Raw genomic sequence first — 16,134 nt, 5'->3', positions numbered from 1 at the left:
ATAAATGTCATGCAGAACCTGGTGTTTATCAATTATCATTTTCTTTATTTGTGTTAATTAGGTTAAACATCAGGGCTTAAAACAAATTTACAAACGTTATTTTGGAAGTGGTCAGCATTTATGACCAGGTTACAATAATAAATTCTACCTAAAGCCAAAGACAAAACTAATGATTACCTAGTTCCATTTAATTCTTCTACATTTATCTGTCAATTCATTTGTTTTAAATACTGTTTGGTGTATACCCACTTATTTCCAAAATGCATTTGATGCATCTTAAAACAGATACATATATTTGAGGAATACTTAAAATGATTAAATAAGAATTAAACTTTATAAACATATACAGAACCTGCATTTAGTTTGGACAATATCAATTTGGACAAGATGACTCCCATGGCTTTCCTAAATCAGATTTTCCTACTTTTCAGTTCTCATTGTAGCAAGATGTACATCTTATATTTTGCTGATAATTTTTTCTAATGGCCTCATCTTCCATGAATGCCAAAGTGCCACAGATATGAGATAAATATTCCTCATTTGTATTTCTTTCTTCCCAATAACTCTATCAGGTCATAGACCTCCAAAGGCAAAAGCACTTATGTTTAGTACCAAATAGTGGACCCCTCACTGATACATCTGACATCTCTATTGTCTTTCTCTCTTATTCTAATCCTATTATAATTTCAGTTTTTCTATAGATTATGAGATAATTTCTATAATATATTCTGAGATAATTCAAAGCTGAATCAATCCCTGGTAAGACACAGATTCTGACCAATCAAAATAAAACCACAGTGTCCCAGGCCCAGGGAACATCTGCTGTGCACAACTGTAATATGTGCTTGCTGTTTTACAGACATTAAACCTTTCGTTAATCATTCTACAAAACTGGTATTGTTTTAAAGCTGAAGAGAAGGAGGCTCAGAGAGAATTGGGGACTTAGCCAAGATTATACATTTTACGTTAATAATAAGTTAAAAATAACTGTTAACTTAAACATAATAGAAACTAATTTAATTCACAAGTTAAACTATTTAGATGTAGGCAGTCCATGATTTGTTTGAAGCCTCTAATAAGTCATCATGGACTCATACTCTTTCTCTTCCTGCTCTGGCAACTTTGTGTTTGACATTCATTCACAAGTTTGCTTCACTACCCAAAATGGCTGCTGAAGTTATGGAAATCACTCTATGTTCTACTCAAATAGCAGGAGAAGCTATGGGTAAGATTAGAACAGGTCCACTGCAGCTGTGTGTCCCCCTATTAAAGACTTTTCTCGGAAGCCGCATCCGCCCCCCACAACAACTACTCTTAAGAGCCATTGGTCAATCATAGAATCATAGGAATGAGTGCAGTACTGCTAGTGGGAAAGGGGGAAGGAAGAAAAGTTTCTGTTTCTAAAGCAAAGTCAGAGATAGATTTGGGACAGACAACTAATAATCTATTACGCACAGTTAGAAAGTGGCATAGTCAGACTCTTAACCCAGATCTCACTGATTTACTCTATCACACAGTCTATTATATGTGGCATAAGCACCTAGAATTTAACCACCAAATTTTATGCCTATTTCTTTTTGTATATATCAGTTTCAGCATAATCCTGGGAATGACGAATGTTTGTCAGATGGATGACTGAGTGAATGCATGAGGGCCAGCAAAGAGAGAAGAGTAGATGAGTGGAGTTGTACCTGCTGATAAGTCAGGTGGTATATATTTTTATATCCCACTGCTATTATTTTATAAATAATTGGACTAAAATGGGATAGATTACTAGTGGTGGTGAGAAATGAAGAAAACAACAATTCTCAAATTTGAATTTTGTCTATGTCTTGTTATTAACAATTATCACTTAAATCATATATGTAAAAAAATTTAAAACAGAAGGCATTGCATAGCTACCAGCTTTATTAATTTACATTCATTTTTTAATTTAGTCATTTGTTTTTTTCAATTAATCTCACTTATATACCGAAATCTACTTCTTTTAATGACTATTCATTTGATAAGTTTAGGATAGCTGAGGTCTCTATTTTGAAGTACAAAATGAGATGGATAAATAAGACAACTATTTGAATATTTCAGTAACATTTTTGTCTCAATTGCTGTGAAAGCAATTATCAAGATAGTTCCCTTCATTTCCATTTCAAACATTGTGTTTGTGGATGAAATTAAATCAACCATTCAGCTCTTGATTATTTTGTATTCTCTTTTTATGTTAAACACACAAACACACACACACATACACACACACACACACACTGCCATATAGTTAACCTAATCTGATTATTTTATGAACTTTTTACTATGTAGTGAGTTCAATTACCTTTAATGAAGAAGCTGAATTTGGCCTCTTTGGTAAATAATAATTAGATGTGTGGTGAATATGCTACCTTTTATTTGGGGCAAATTGCTTATGTGTACACCTAAATTTAGCATAGGGGAAAAAGCAGTAGACTATTTCAAGCATATTCAGCTCTAAATTGCTTGCACTTGAAGCAATGATTCCAGAATAAACCCAAACCTTTTTCACTTAGTTAAATCCATCACAGTCAAGAATGCCATAAGATTGCCCAATGCCTTTGATGCAGTAACATTATGCTGTGTCAAATATTGCTGAAAATAGATGAACTGATTAGGCCTTGGAAAATTTTAAAATGTAGAACCTCACATTATAGTGACATTTGTTGGGTAATACTAATCTGCCTTCTAAATTTACCAGCGTGCTTTGTCCAGATTCAGCTTTCTTTAATAGCTATATATGCCATGCAAGTTATTGGGCTAGTTTTAAAAGTTCAAGTTGGTTCAAAATAATAACTAAAAGTAAACGTGGATGTATAAAGATAAAAATGAATTACCAAAAGCAAGGCAAGGGTATGTATTTTCATTTCTGATAACAAATGTCACATGTCTCATCTTCTATTTGCTGGAAAAAAAATTGATTTTGCTGGGAGAGAATTAAAAAAAATGAAAAAAAGGAATGGAATGCATGTGGCTGATTCTGGGTAGCATGACACAGAAATCATATGAGTTTTAGGAAATATGTAATAAGAGTGAGATTTGCCTTGAGAATGCAGAGCCGTCTCATCTTAAAATGGTAATGAGACTAGAAAGCTAGTTAACACCTCTACCTCTCTGCTCCTGTTGCCTCTGTGTTGCTATATTCTCATTCTTGGGACCATGGTTGTGGGATATTTTAATTCTCTTCTTTCCTTGCTTTATTTAACAGTAGCTGGCAGTAGATGCCTATTTTGGTTACCTGGGCCTGTCAGCCTGTATCAGTCACTAGTGCCAGTGCTCAGAAGACAATCACTTAATCAGACATCACATCAGCCAGTCATTCAAAATAAAGAATCTTTCCAATTTAGAAGAAATCAGCTCCTGAGGGAATTGGTTATTGGAAGAGATAGCACCTTGTCCCTTACACACACACACACACACACACACACACACACACACCCCACCACCACCACTACCACCACCACCCGCCATTATTTCCATTTGCCTCTATTGTGTGCTCTTGAGTACAAGGTTAAGTAGCACTGTTGGAGGAGTGAAAGGAGATAATAAATTCAATAGATGGGAAATAACCCATGAGGAGGTTGCATGTAGTATGAAGGAGTGTATCTTGAAATTGGAAACTAGATAGCAACCCCTGGTAACCATCCTTAGAAAGCCTGGTTCCTAATGGCAAGAAAGTTGATGTCTATGGATTAGATGCTTTGACACAGTTTAAGAACAGCAGGCTGCACACATCCACATTTTGTCATGAACACTGTGAGGAGTGCAATGTGCACACCCTGGTCTTGTCCTAAAGGAAGACAAGTCAGAAGTTAGGCCAGGATGCTCTCATTGAGGGAGTGTACATTTGAAAATAATTATTCAATATTTCATCCCAAAGGAAGAGAAAAAATGTACCTTAGCCATCAAAAATTACTACACTGGCTAAAATGAAGAAGCCCACAGCTCCCATAAAATGATAAATGAAAAAGTCACTCCAGCTATGTGTGAAAATCACACTGATACCAAAATTTCCTAAAATGTACAATGCTATCAGACCAAGCAATGAAATGCCAAATAAAAAATTTCTTTCTAATACAAAATCAATACATATTAATTGTGCAGTGTTCAGAAACACAGAAAGCACAAAAGAAAAAAAAATCTTAATTTTTATTAAGTCTATATAACCTACATAAACATCTTGGGGTATTTTCTTTCAGATCTCTCTCACTCTGTCTCTCTCACATGTCTTCATATTCTATATCTTGCTTCTTCATTCAACATTACATTATGAACTTTTATGTACATTATCAAGCATTATTCAAAATCATGGTAGTATATGATTGTATTCACTATATCTTCAAAGATGTGAACCACTCGATCATCTCTTATTTTTGGTCAATACTACAGATCGAATGCCCTTGAGACAGAGATTAGCATTCAGGAAGTTAATTAGGGAATGCTCTCTGGATTTATACTGGTATGGGAAGAAAATGAAACAGGATGAGCAGAGGTAAAGGTTGGCCCATGATGCAATCATAGCAAAGGCCTCAGATGGCTCCACAGAGTACTGTGAATTTGGGATTGCACCTTCACAGTTGTCCCAAGGTTAGCCGAAGGGGCCAGGTCTTTACAACCATATTTCATCAGATGCAGGCTACCCAAAAAGGTGCTAAGGTCTTGGGAGAAGCAGCTCTCTTCAGCTGAAGGCCGATTGATAGCATCTGTTATATCCACCTTGAGAAAGCTCACATTATAATGTCGACATAGTTAATGCATTTGGATTAGATGTTTTGCCATAGACCAAACCCAGTCTATTAGCCAGCAGTAGTCTCAGTAGCTAGAGAAATAGGCTAATTTATGCTGAAGGGATATCTGGGTTATGCAATTTTTAGGTCCACCTCTTACATTGTTCAAATTTACTTCTTCAGGTTCTGAAAACAGCTCTTTCATGGTGGTTTCATCTTCCTGAAGTGAACATATAAGAGGAAGATTAGTGATATGAATGATAGTACCTGCCATTGTAGCTGGTCTCCCAAAATTAATATTCATTATTTCCCTTCCCTACTAACCATTCCAGTTTTCTCTGACCCTTAGCTGCCCCTTTGGCTAGTTTGACTCAAATCCTCATTCCTAAAGTATCTAGTTCTCTTGTCACCATGCCTAGCTCTTGTCTTGATTGTCCCATTTGTCCGTGTACTATCAAAATTGAGCAAGGGATTGGCAAGAGTTGCCTAAGGGGATCGTCTGGATACTGAAATATTCAGCCGTACTTTCCTTGTGACTTCTTCTTGTTAGAGTCAATTACTCCTGTACTTCATACTGGTTTCTTAGCACTTTAAGGAGTCTGAAGTACCTGGTGACAGCCACACTTTAAAATTCCATGGAACGCTTTCTGTGTCCCCTAGTGGAAGATTTATCATTTGGGAACTAGGACCTATAAACTTCCAAAACCTGGGTATGTGGGGTGGGAAGCAAAAATTTCCCAGGTGGGATACTCAAACCAGTGGTGAGTGAAGCTGCCCCTATTTTTCACCCGTTGGTTTATAGACTATGCATTCTGCTTTGGGGAGCAGAGCATGGATTAATAAATATTGATTTAGAGTATATTCTTCATAAAGTCTCATTCTTACAGGGTATTGTCTTTAAGCTGTTGCCTCAACCAAACCTTCAGCATAGGGTAGGAAAAGGAGGCATCTACAGGGAAAAGTGAAGAAGCAAGATTGCTCAGGAGGAGGTGATAAACTGCAATGTCATCACAACAAAATTTTAACAAAGATTTTGTAGGGCCCCATAGGGAGGCTCTAAAACTCAGATTGCCTTTCAATGTTGTCTCAAAGAGGAGCAAAGAGGTTGGGCCTTTATTCACCTCCCATCAACCACTCAGTGGATGTAGGCTGCTTTAGAGAAGAGCGTGTGGTCTTGAGCAGGGTGATTCTCTTTAGAGGATGGCAGTCAGCTGACAGTACTCTAAGTATCTGGGAGAAGAGATCTTTCTGTCCTACATAGATGGTCTAAGTGGTTTATCACAGTGTCTACCACAAATAACTAAACCACGTCCAATTTTGGTAAATATTCATAGATAATCTGGTGTCATGACATTTTTATTTATGTGGATTTTCTTTGCTAATTTTTAAATTTTTAATTTAAAAATCCTGCTATAATCCTTTTATAAATGAAATATTGGCGTCGGAAGACAATCTTATATTTATACTCTGTCTTTCAATCAAGTTTGTTGATTTATCAAATTTCAAATATGTCCTACCAAATTTCAAATACATACTAAATATGTATTTTTATTTGCTTCTATCCTAAAAGAAAACAAATTCATGAATAAGTAAGAAATAAATTTTGTTTCAAAAAAATCATTTCTGGTATCTCTGTTTGGGTTGAGACTATTTACCCTAGTTCTTTATTTACTAGTTGCTGACCAATAGCATGTGGTTGTTTACTTGCTTTTATCATGCTTTATCCATTGCCTCATCTTAATGGCTGACAAATGTAGACTTGTTGATTTCATACTTTTAATGTAGGTTTTTACCATATTCTACTCTGACCCTATATTAATCAGAGTTCTCTAGAGAAAAAGAACCAGTAAGATATATGTATATCTGTGTTCATGTGTGTGTGTGTAGAGAGAGAGAGAGAGAAGAGAGAAGAGATTTATTATAAGGAATTCCCTCGTATGATTATGGAGGCTGAGAAGTCCCACTATCTGCATATTTGGCAAGTTGGAGACTCAAGAGTCTTGATGGCATAATACCTGTGTGTCTGAGTCTGAAGGCAGGAGAAGACTAATGTTCCAGCATGCAGCAGTCACAGAGAAGTTTCATCTTGCCTAGATTTTTGTTCTATTCAGGCATTCAGTTGATTGGATGAGGGCCACCTACATTAAAGAGAGGGAAAAATGCTTCACATAATCTACTAAATCAAATGTTAATCTCATCCAAAACATCCTTAGACACACCCAGAATAATGTTTAACCAAATGTCTGGGTACCCTGTGGCCCAGTCAAGCTGACAAAATTAACCATTATAGACCTATATCTTTCAGGTTTTTCTCAGATAAATGTTGTCCTTACCTTAATAAGAGCTTAACGTAACCTAAAGAAATAACTCTGATGGTGAGTTAATTGCTTTTACTCAGTCAATGTACTCCCTACTCCCATTTATAGCTTATTTGTAGAACCAATCAGAAACTGAAGCATTATGTCTTAGAATATGGCCCCATGTTTTCTACCCTTCATAATCCAACCAGAGAAACCAACATCATGAAGAGAGCAGAAGAGAAAAAGCCTTTTTTTAAAAAATAAACTTCTTTTAGTTTAATATGACTTTTTTCCAATAGTCTATGAATTCTGTAATTGCTTTTTGTATAAGAACAATTATTATATATATTACATATTATTATAGATGTGTTATCTATTTACTAAATTCTAGAAACAGCCCATATAAGAAATATACACGCACATATACACAAACACACACTCATACATATATATTTACAGACATTCTTACATAATATATACTTCTTTTGAGGTCAAGACCTACATATGCAACTACCTACTCCGTATCTCATTGGGATATCTTAAGGAACCACAAACTCAGTGTTTTCCAACCTGAGCTTATCTCCCCCTTCAATAGTGATGCTCTCTAAAACCAATCTCAAAGTTTTCATCATTTGTTCATAATTTTTTCTCTATTAGTAAAACCTAGGACATGTTGAATTCTTTTGATCTGCAGAGTCAATATTCTCTTCTATTATATTTCTAGTATTTTCTGTTTTACTTAGTTCTAATCTTCAGGAATTTACCTCTCCTTTCCCTTCTATTTTTATCATCTTAATTATAATGTTTTATAAATTAGTTCTTTACCATTTTTTGTATTTTTCATCTTTCCAACACATCATTGATTATATTTTAATTTGCATTATTTTTGTCATCTTTCATATTATAATTTGCAGCTCTGCCATGTTTAGTTTTTTTTCACAATTTTCATATTCTGTGATCTTGAAATGTCTTTTTTGAATATTTTCACCTTTTTCTTGAGCCATTTATCTAGAGAGATTATATTTTCAGAAATTTCTTTGAGAAATGAATAAATATTTATTTGAACGTTTTCCCTTTTCTTTGGCTAAGTCTTCTTGAGTCTATTTATATCTTGCTTCATATGCTTCTTTCCTTCTCTCCCTTATTTTTTTCTTTTATGTTTCTGCAGCCAGAAAGTCTATGTGATTTAAGATCCCATATAATTCCCAACATGAGATAGAATTTCATCCAATAAATGTTTTTCCCTCTTCTTTTTTAAATAATTCTTTTGGTCAAATATATGGTGATGGAATGAGATTTGAGTTTGGGTGGTGAACACACAATGCAATATATAGATAATGTACTATTGAATTGCAGACTTGAAACCCATATAATTTTATTAACTAGTATCACCCAAAAAATTAAATTAAAAAATTCTTTTATTTCTCCTTTTTCTCTTGTCCATATTGAAATAAACTTTAGAAAAAAATGATTCTTAGACTTACAGAAATCCAAAATAACAAATCTTTATCATCAATGAATATAAATTATCCTTCAAGTTATTTTAGGTACAATGATTAATCCATCTCTTTTGAGGAAGAAATAGCCTTAAAGGTGGAACATGTAATGGAAGACATTCTTCCAAATCATAACTCTAAAATGGTCCCATCAAGATTATAGGCAAAAAACTCATTGTGTGTCAGTGAAAGCCATGATTTCCAGCAGTCGGGCTGTGCCTGCAAAATGTGATCATATATCTCTTTGGAACATATAGTGTACCATGTGCTTTGGGTTGTAATTGCAGGTGTAAATATCAATCTGGTCTTATAATTTGGCATCTGAACATATAATTTGCCATTTTATGATTCTGCTTGTGTTTGTGTTCAGGTGCAGCAGTAAATGTGCTTCCAGAAGGCAGGCACTATGAGCCTCATCATGTTTTCATAATCCACTAGACGGCAGACTCAAATTCAGAGAAGGAGGGAAATCAGCAAAGTTGATGAATCTCTATTATTAAATTTACTTCTGTTAATTATTTAAAGATCAAGCATGATGCAGCTGTATATTAAAATTATTTATAGCTTGGTCTTAGTAACTTATTTTTAAATATATTATTAAAAGTTATTCTATTGAATTTAAACTAGTTCTTTTTAAGACAAAGCAGTTTGAGTCTAATTCATATGTGTCACAATGAAAATGTAGTCTTCTCCAAAAAATAATGTGAGAAATAATTAAAATAGTGTATATCTATCTAAAGATTTGTCAGAGTCCCTTACAAAACAAACTGAGAAAGTACCAATTTTTTATGATAATAACAGAAGGTTCTAAAGATTTATGTTATTGTGAACATATTAAATTTTATATAACATACACATATATAGAGACTAATAAAGAGAAAAGATGTGTAGAGGAATAAGTGGAAAGTAAAGCTTTTTGTATATATAACATTCTAGAAAGGGATAGATGATTTATACTTTTGAAACATAAGAATTTGACAAATGATAAACACTATGCCAGTTTTTTAAATCAACTTTTTATTTTAGAATAGTTTTAGACTTACAGAAAAATTACAAAGGAAGTACAGAATTCTCATATATTCTATACCCAGTTTCTCCTAATAGTAACATTTTTATAATAGTATGGTTTCTTTGTCACCGTTAATGAACCAGTGCTGATATACTATTAACTGAAGTCCATACTTTATTCAGATTTCCTTAGTTTTCATATAACGTTATTTTTCTGTCCCAGGTTCTCATCTAGGGTGCTACATTATATTTAGTTATCACATCTGCTTAGGCTCCTCTTGGCTGTGACAGCCTCTCAGACTTTTCTTGTTTTTGATGACCTCAAAAGTTTAGGGGAGTACTGGTCAGGTATTTTGTTAACTATTCCTCAGTGGGATTTGTCTGGTGTTTTCTCATGAAAGAAAGGCGTTGAAGGTAAACTCTGTTCTAATCACATCATGTCAAAGGTACATACAATTAACATGCCTTATGACTGCTGATATTAACCTTGATCACCTGGCTGAGGTGGTGTTCACCAGATTCCTTTTCTATAAGTTACTCTTCTTTTTTGCTGTCCACACTATATTTTTTGGAAGGAAGTCAATGAGCTGCCCTCAGCGCAGCTCACACTGAGAATGAGGAGTTATGTGTCAATACCTTGTGAACGGAGTATCTATTATGAGGGCCTTTAGTCTATTATTCCATATTTACTCAATCAGTTATTTATATCAGTATAGACTCCTATACATTTGCTTTATACTTTGGGTTATAATTCAATAATACTTTATTTTGCTGCTCCAGCTTTGGCCATTGGGAACTTTTTTGGTTGACTCCTGTGTCCCTTTGACATATCTTATCATTGTGTTTTTCTGTTTTGTTTTGTTTGGCTCTTTCTTACTTTCCCTCACTAGCAAATGCTCCAGGCTCATCTTAAATATTTCTTGCTCAGTTCTTACATATTTGTCTACTTTTTAACTTAGAGTTCTTAACATATTAATTATAGTTACTTTAAATTTCTTGTCTGATAATTCCAACATCTGTCACATCTGAGTCTGGTTCTGATCATTGCTTTGTCTCTTCACACTGTGGGTTTGTTTATAATTTTTTTCCTTTTGTCGTGCCTTGTAATTTTCTTGTTGAAAGCCAGACATGTTGCTTTGGGTAACAGGAACTGATGTAATAACATAAATAAGCCTTTAGTGTGAGGATTTATGCTATTATTTCTAGGATTGGGGCTGTGTTTAATGTTTTGCAGTCGTATGTTATAGAGGTTTCAGATTCTTCTAGTGTCCTCATGTTTGCCTCCCTTCATGATTTCAGGCTTCCTTAAGTACTATTCCATGTAGAGAATCATTGTCTTGCAGATCTTTCGAGTTTTAACCCACAATTATGATACTGGAACCCTGCTGGTGTAGTGGTAAGGTGCTGGAGTGGGAAGCATTCTATAATCTTCTGATTAAATCTCAGCATTTTTAGTGGGTCTGTGACTTGGGGCTGTGAACGTTACAAATGTTGGAGAGGTTCCCTTCCTCCAGCAGATATGACGTTCTGGCAAAGCCTTTACCCATGGAGACAAGGACTTTGTCATAGAGAAGGTTCTGGGCATATTTCACAATGATTTTTCTACTCCTCCCTTGAGAGCAGCCACAAGAGAATCTTTCTCATATTTTTCACTGCAAGAATATTGCAAATTTCCTATAGAGAGCACCCACAAATATATGGAAGATCCCCTATGAATATAGTCCCCAGGAATTTGTCACTTCACTCTCATGCTAGTCCCCACTCCATCTCCAGCCATTCATCAAAATGATCATTTAAGTCTTCTTTCTAGTTTGTTTATATCTCCAGTAGCTTCTGTTCTAGGTAAGCAGAGCAATCGCTATATTTCTCTGATGTGCCTGTCTCTCTAGATTTTGGGGTGAGCATTTATCCTGCAACATTAGTTCTCTGACGAGTCCAAGAATAGTCATTGATTTTTGGCTGTCAAACTTTCTCATAAGAATTGAAGTGACAAAGTTCCAAGCTCTTATATTTCAGAGCTGAAGCCAGAAGTCATCTATGTGCTATTTTTAATACTGAACTCTGAAATTTTAGACATTCCCAGTGAATTCTGGGGAAGATCAGACACTCAGATTTGTGACAACTTTGGGTGATTTGAGAGTATGTCTTAAAATGGGTATAAGAACAATGTTATATTAAATTCAGTAAGTGATATTAGTTAAGGATCGGTGAGAAAGAAATCAAATAGAATCAAAATGTCTGTTAAAACTAATTTGGAGAATTTTCTAAAGTCATTTAACTCTTGTGAAAAGAGTCTTTGATTTGCTTGTTTTTAGGATAATTAAAATGTATATATTTTTTCTCTTTATTATTAATTCTACCAACCTAGCTGTTAGCTTACTCTTTTACCACATGAGTTGTCAGTTGATTTTAGTTCTGTATTACAAAATATTGGCAAAATGCCTAAAGAGGAAATAAGCAGTCTTTTAAATCTTAAGTTTTAACAGAGTGATAAATACATGACTGATAAATACACTTTAAAGAAAGTTCTGGTTTAAAAAATAATGATTTCACTTAAAGTCCCCTTGTCTGAAATGACTATTTAAATGAGTTACTTTATATTGGTTCAATTCTTATACTCATTTAATTGAGCACAGCTTTTATCTTGGGCCTGAGAGTCTATGAATTTCTCAAAATTGTATTTAAAATGTGATGATGTACAATATTTCTAGAGAGAACTTGTATAGTTTTATTAGTTTCTCAAAGAGGTTTGTGATATAAAAATACTTAAGAATCAGTACATAGAGTTAAGTACTTAATTCTATGATCCTAATTTCTGAATTATGACCTTTAGAAATAACATCAGTGACAAAGTATCTCTCAGAATTCTAGCATTCTAGGACAACATATGTTTATCGAAATATTTCATGCTTTCAGAAGTAGATGTTAAACATAACTTTTATATATCACTGAATTATTACTTACAAAGATATTTTGCAACTGAATATATCAAAAAAAGAATCATTTTATTTCTCTTTTATATAACATCTTTAATTGATTAAAAATTAATTTCTACATAACACAGTTATCAAATACCATATTTTGAAATTTTTTACCTAATGGTATTCAGCAATATCAGGGATATTTCTCAAAAAAATTTGTTTGTATTTAGATATGTTTCTTCCTATTACTTTGATTCTGGCTCTGATTTTAAAGTAAAGAAAAAATTTCAATTTCAATTAGCCACTCCTTGGGAAAACTAAGGTTCTAAGAGACTTTGTAATGTAGCAGTCTACCACAGAAAGGATATATAAGTTTGGATTGAGGAAACATATATTTTGATTCTGGTTCCATTATTTTGTAGAGGAGTAGCCTTGGGCAAATCATTTCACATCACAAAAACTTATTTTCCTCTTCTGTAAAATGGGAGTAGTAAATGTCTTCTATTCCATTTTTTTGAGTTATTGTGAATATCACAAAAGTACATGTACACTTATGTGCATGTGGAAAATATATCTATATATAAAACATGCAATTTTCATTTGTAAATTATGTATTATATATAAATATTATATTCTTAATAAAAATGTTATAGTATCATTTTAATAATCTCACTTCTATTGACTTAGATAACTGCTTAAATAAGTGTTTTTTAAAAGAAGCAGTAAAGCTTAAAACTTAAGCTATATCAAAGTTTCTTCATGTTTTTTTTCTCAGCTTTATTGAGATATAATTAATATACAACATTGTGTAAGGTTAAAGTATACAATGTGGTAATTTGATATATATATATTGTAAAATGTTTTCAACAATAAGATTAGTTAACAACACATCCTTCACCTCACATAATTACCATTTTTATTGTTGTTATGGTGAGAACATTTAAAATTTACTCTTTTAGTAATTTTCAAATATATAACACAGTGTTGTTAACTGTAGTTACCATGCTGTGTATTAAATCCCCAAAACTTATTCTCATTATAATTGGAAGTCTGTACCCTTTGACCTCCATGGTTTTAATTTTCTTACCTAAATCAATTTTTTTTGAGAGGAAGATTACAAGTTAAAGGATAACTTGTTGCTGCTATTCAGAATTAACTTAATTCTAGCAGTTGAATGAGCCATCAGATATTTCCAATAACTTCCAGTTAAACTTTTGTTTCTAAGAATAAAAATGTGTCTTCCTCATAACATCTTTATGAGGAAAGACAAGCTATGGGTCTTGTTCATATTTTAATGGTAACAGAAGTTTCCAAAGCCCAGATCATATTGAGCTCAAATGCCTGCATTTATGAGACATTTGAATGTAATTGGGGATCTCATGCCTAAAAATTAGGGCTCTAAATCCTGCTTGCCTGTTGCAATCATTCTGGGAACTTTTAAATATCCTGTCAACAGGCCAAAACCCAGAACATTTAAATCCGAATCCCTGGGAGCTGGCATCAGTATGTTTTAAAGCTCCCATGTAGGTCATTCCAACAGGCAGTGAGTTTGAGAACCATTGTGTTAAACCCAGAAACATGAATTGAATATTACCTAGTCAACAGGAAACACTACTGCAAAATCCTTTCTAATCAAGTCTAGATTCCTTCTTCATACTCAGCAACCAAAGCAACAGGCACAGGATAATTCACTTAAACAATTAACCAAGCAATCAGGAAGTTATAAAATGTATCTGACTCTCCTTGTTCTTAATTTACCCTTTTAACTTTGCCTTCTGATATCTTATTATTTTCTGGAGCTGATTAGACTGTTAATTTGTTTGTTTTTAATCCAGTGCTGACAGAACATCTTTTCAACAAAAAGCCTATCATGTATATTTGAGTAATTACGTGTTTGGTATTGAGTATAGAATTTTGTTTTTCTTCAGCTCAATTTTTTTTTTAACATCTGCTGTAGGACAATATAAACACCCTTAATCAATAATATCTCTTTCTGGCTAATAGTACAATAAACAATAAAAATCACATACTCAAAGACAGACAATAGTAATGGTGCCAGACCCTAAAAAATCCTCTGTTTTACATTATATTCAAGCATTGAAGAATGACTGATTTGATAAGTATCTCTTTTTCCTTCAAACTAGTCTGACTCTCAGAAGCCATTTTAGATAAGCATACATCCCAAGACCTCCCTCACACAGGAAGCAAATACAAATGTTGGCCACTGAGCTGAGCATATGTCATCTCATCACTGGGTCAGATGTAGAGACTGACAAACTGAGCACTTTATATTTAGTTCACTTATCTCACATTGAGAGCAAATTTATGTTCCTATCCATTAGAAGGGAGAGATGATAAACCACCTCCATTTTTTTCTTTTTAAATCGAGAGTGATATAATGGTTACAACAGAATCAATTGCCTTGAAAGTAATGGGGTGAGGCTGTCCACACCATTACTTTCAGCTCCAGCTTCTTGCCAATTCCATCCAACAGACATTGTAATCGAGTTCAGCGATTTGCACATTCCATATTTGCAAGTTTACAAAGTTTCTGAATTCTTCCTTTTTTAGTCCCAATGCACACATGCACAAACACACACCAGGGAAATAAGAGCTCTATCTCAGCAGTTTCCAGAGAGAAATTTAGGCTCAACTCTACCTTTCAGAGCTTATGAGAGTTAGCTCTAATATAATGGTCTTTGTGCCTTGCACAGAAATCCTCAATTCACAAACAACTGCCTATTAGACAGGCTGGTTGAGATCTGTGTCTTGGAAAATGGCCTTCCTATGGTGCTGGTGGGTCACTCATCATGGCTGAGACTAAATTACCACTCTACAAAAAATGCCAGTGATGGGGGAAAAAATAACACCCTACTAGTTTGATTTAATCAGGGATGGGTCTGAAGAATGCAAATAAGGAGGATAGTGTCTAATTATTTTTCCATTTTTACCTCCATCAAAGCACATTAATTCTAAAAGTATTTTAAAAGATGAACACTGATTTTCAAACTGGGACCTGGAATGTGCATGGGCTTTTCCTTTTTTTCAGGAAAAGGGGACTGTTGTATTATGAGCAGACAGGTGTTCATGCTTTTATCTAATTTAAATGTATATCTAGATCTAATTTTAACTATATTTAAAAACCTAATATAACAAAATAAAACGCTTACAGCCTTTTATGCATTTAGAAGAAAGTACTTCTGGGTAGCAAACTTTTCAGAGATGCAGATGTGGGACCTAAAAAAAAAAAAAGAAATACTTTTCCTCTCACCTTTTCAGTTCTTCTAGCTGAGCTAGTAATCAAATTAACACAGCTTAGGAGGAGAAAATCAAAGTTTTAATACATGCTCATGGGAATTCACATAAGCTTGAAAATTCCAAAGACAGTGAGGAAACATTCGGTATATAAGACACTTTTGGATAAAGCAGGGAAAAGAGGGAGGGATATGAGATTTCAGAAGTGAAGACAGGCCATTTACAGGTGGAGAAAGGGGAAACATACATGGCAGACAAATTCTTGCCAGGCAACTCAGAAACAATGAGACAGAGGGTATTTAGCTAATGGACACCTGCTGTCCTTTTATTTACTATACTAAATTCAAATTAAGCTAAGGTAGCATTTTAAGATTTCCTTCCTGAAGTGGGTCTCTCTGTCCGAATC

The 16,134-nt window shown here is 34.0% G+C and overlaps 1 long non-coding RNA gene across 1 annotated transcript in view; it reads right to left on the bottom strand.

The window, feature by feature from the left end:
• The window catches only part of LOC105289696, an 18,199-nt gene extending 7,028 nt beyond the window's left edge, over positions 1–11,171 (bottom strand). The window contains exons 1-2 of the long non-coding RNA XR_895684.1: positions 11,159–11,171; positions 10,363–10,364 (exon numbers count right to left, since the gene is read on the bottom strand). This is a non-coding gene — a long non-coding RNA (uncharacterized LOC105289696). The remainder of the gene's footprint in view (positions 1–10,362; positions 10,365–11,158) is intronic.
• Between the last annotated feature and the right edge of the window lie 4,963 nt (positions 11,172–16,134).

Source organism: Pteropus vampyrus, unplaced genomic scaffold (assembly GCF_000151845.1).
Source record: "Pteropus vampyrus isolate Shadow unplaced genomic scaffold, Pvam_2.0 Scaffold1, whole genome shotgun sequence".
Classification (NCBI taxonomy): Eukaryota; Metazoa; Chordata; class Mammalia; order Chiroptera; family Pteropodidae; genus Pteropus; species Pteropus vampyrus.
Note: the sequence above shows the minus strand (reverse complement) of the source record. Positions and strands in the feature narration are given on the sequence as shown.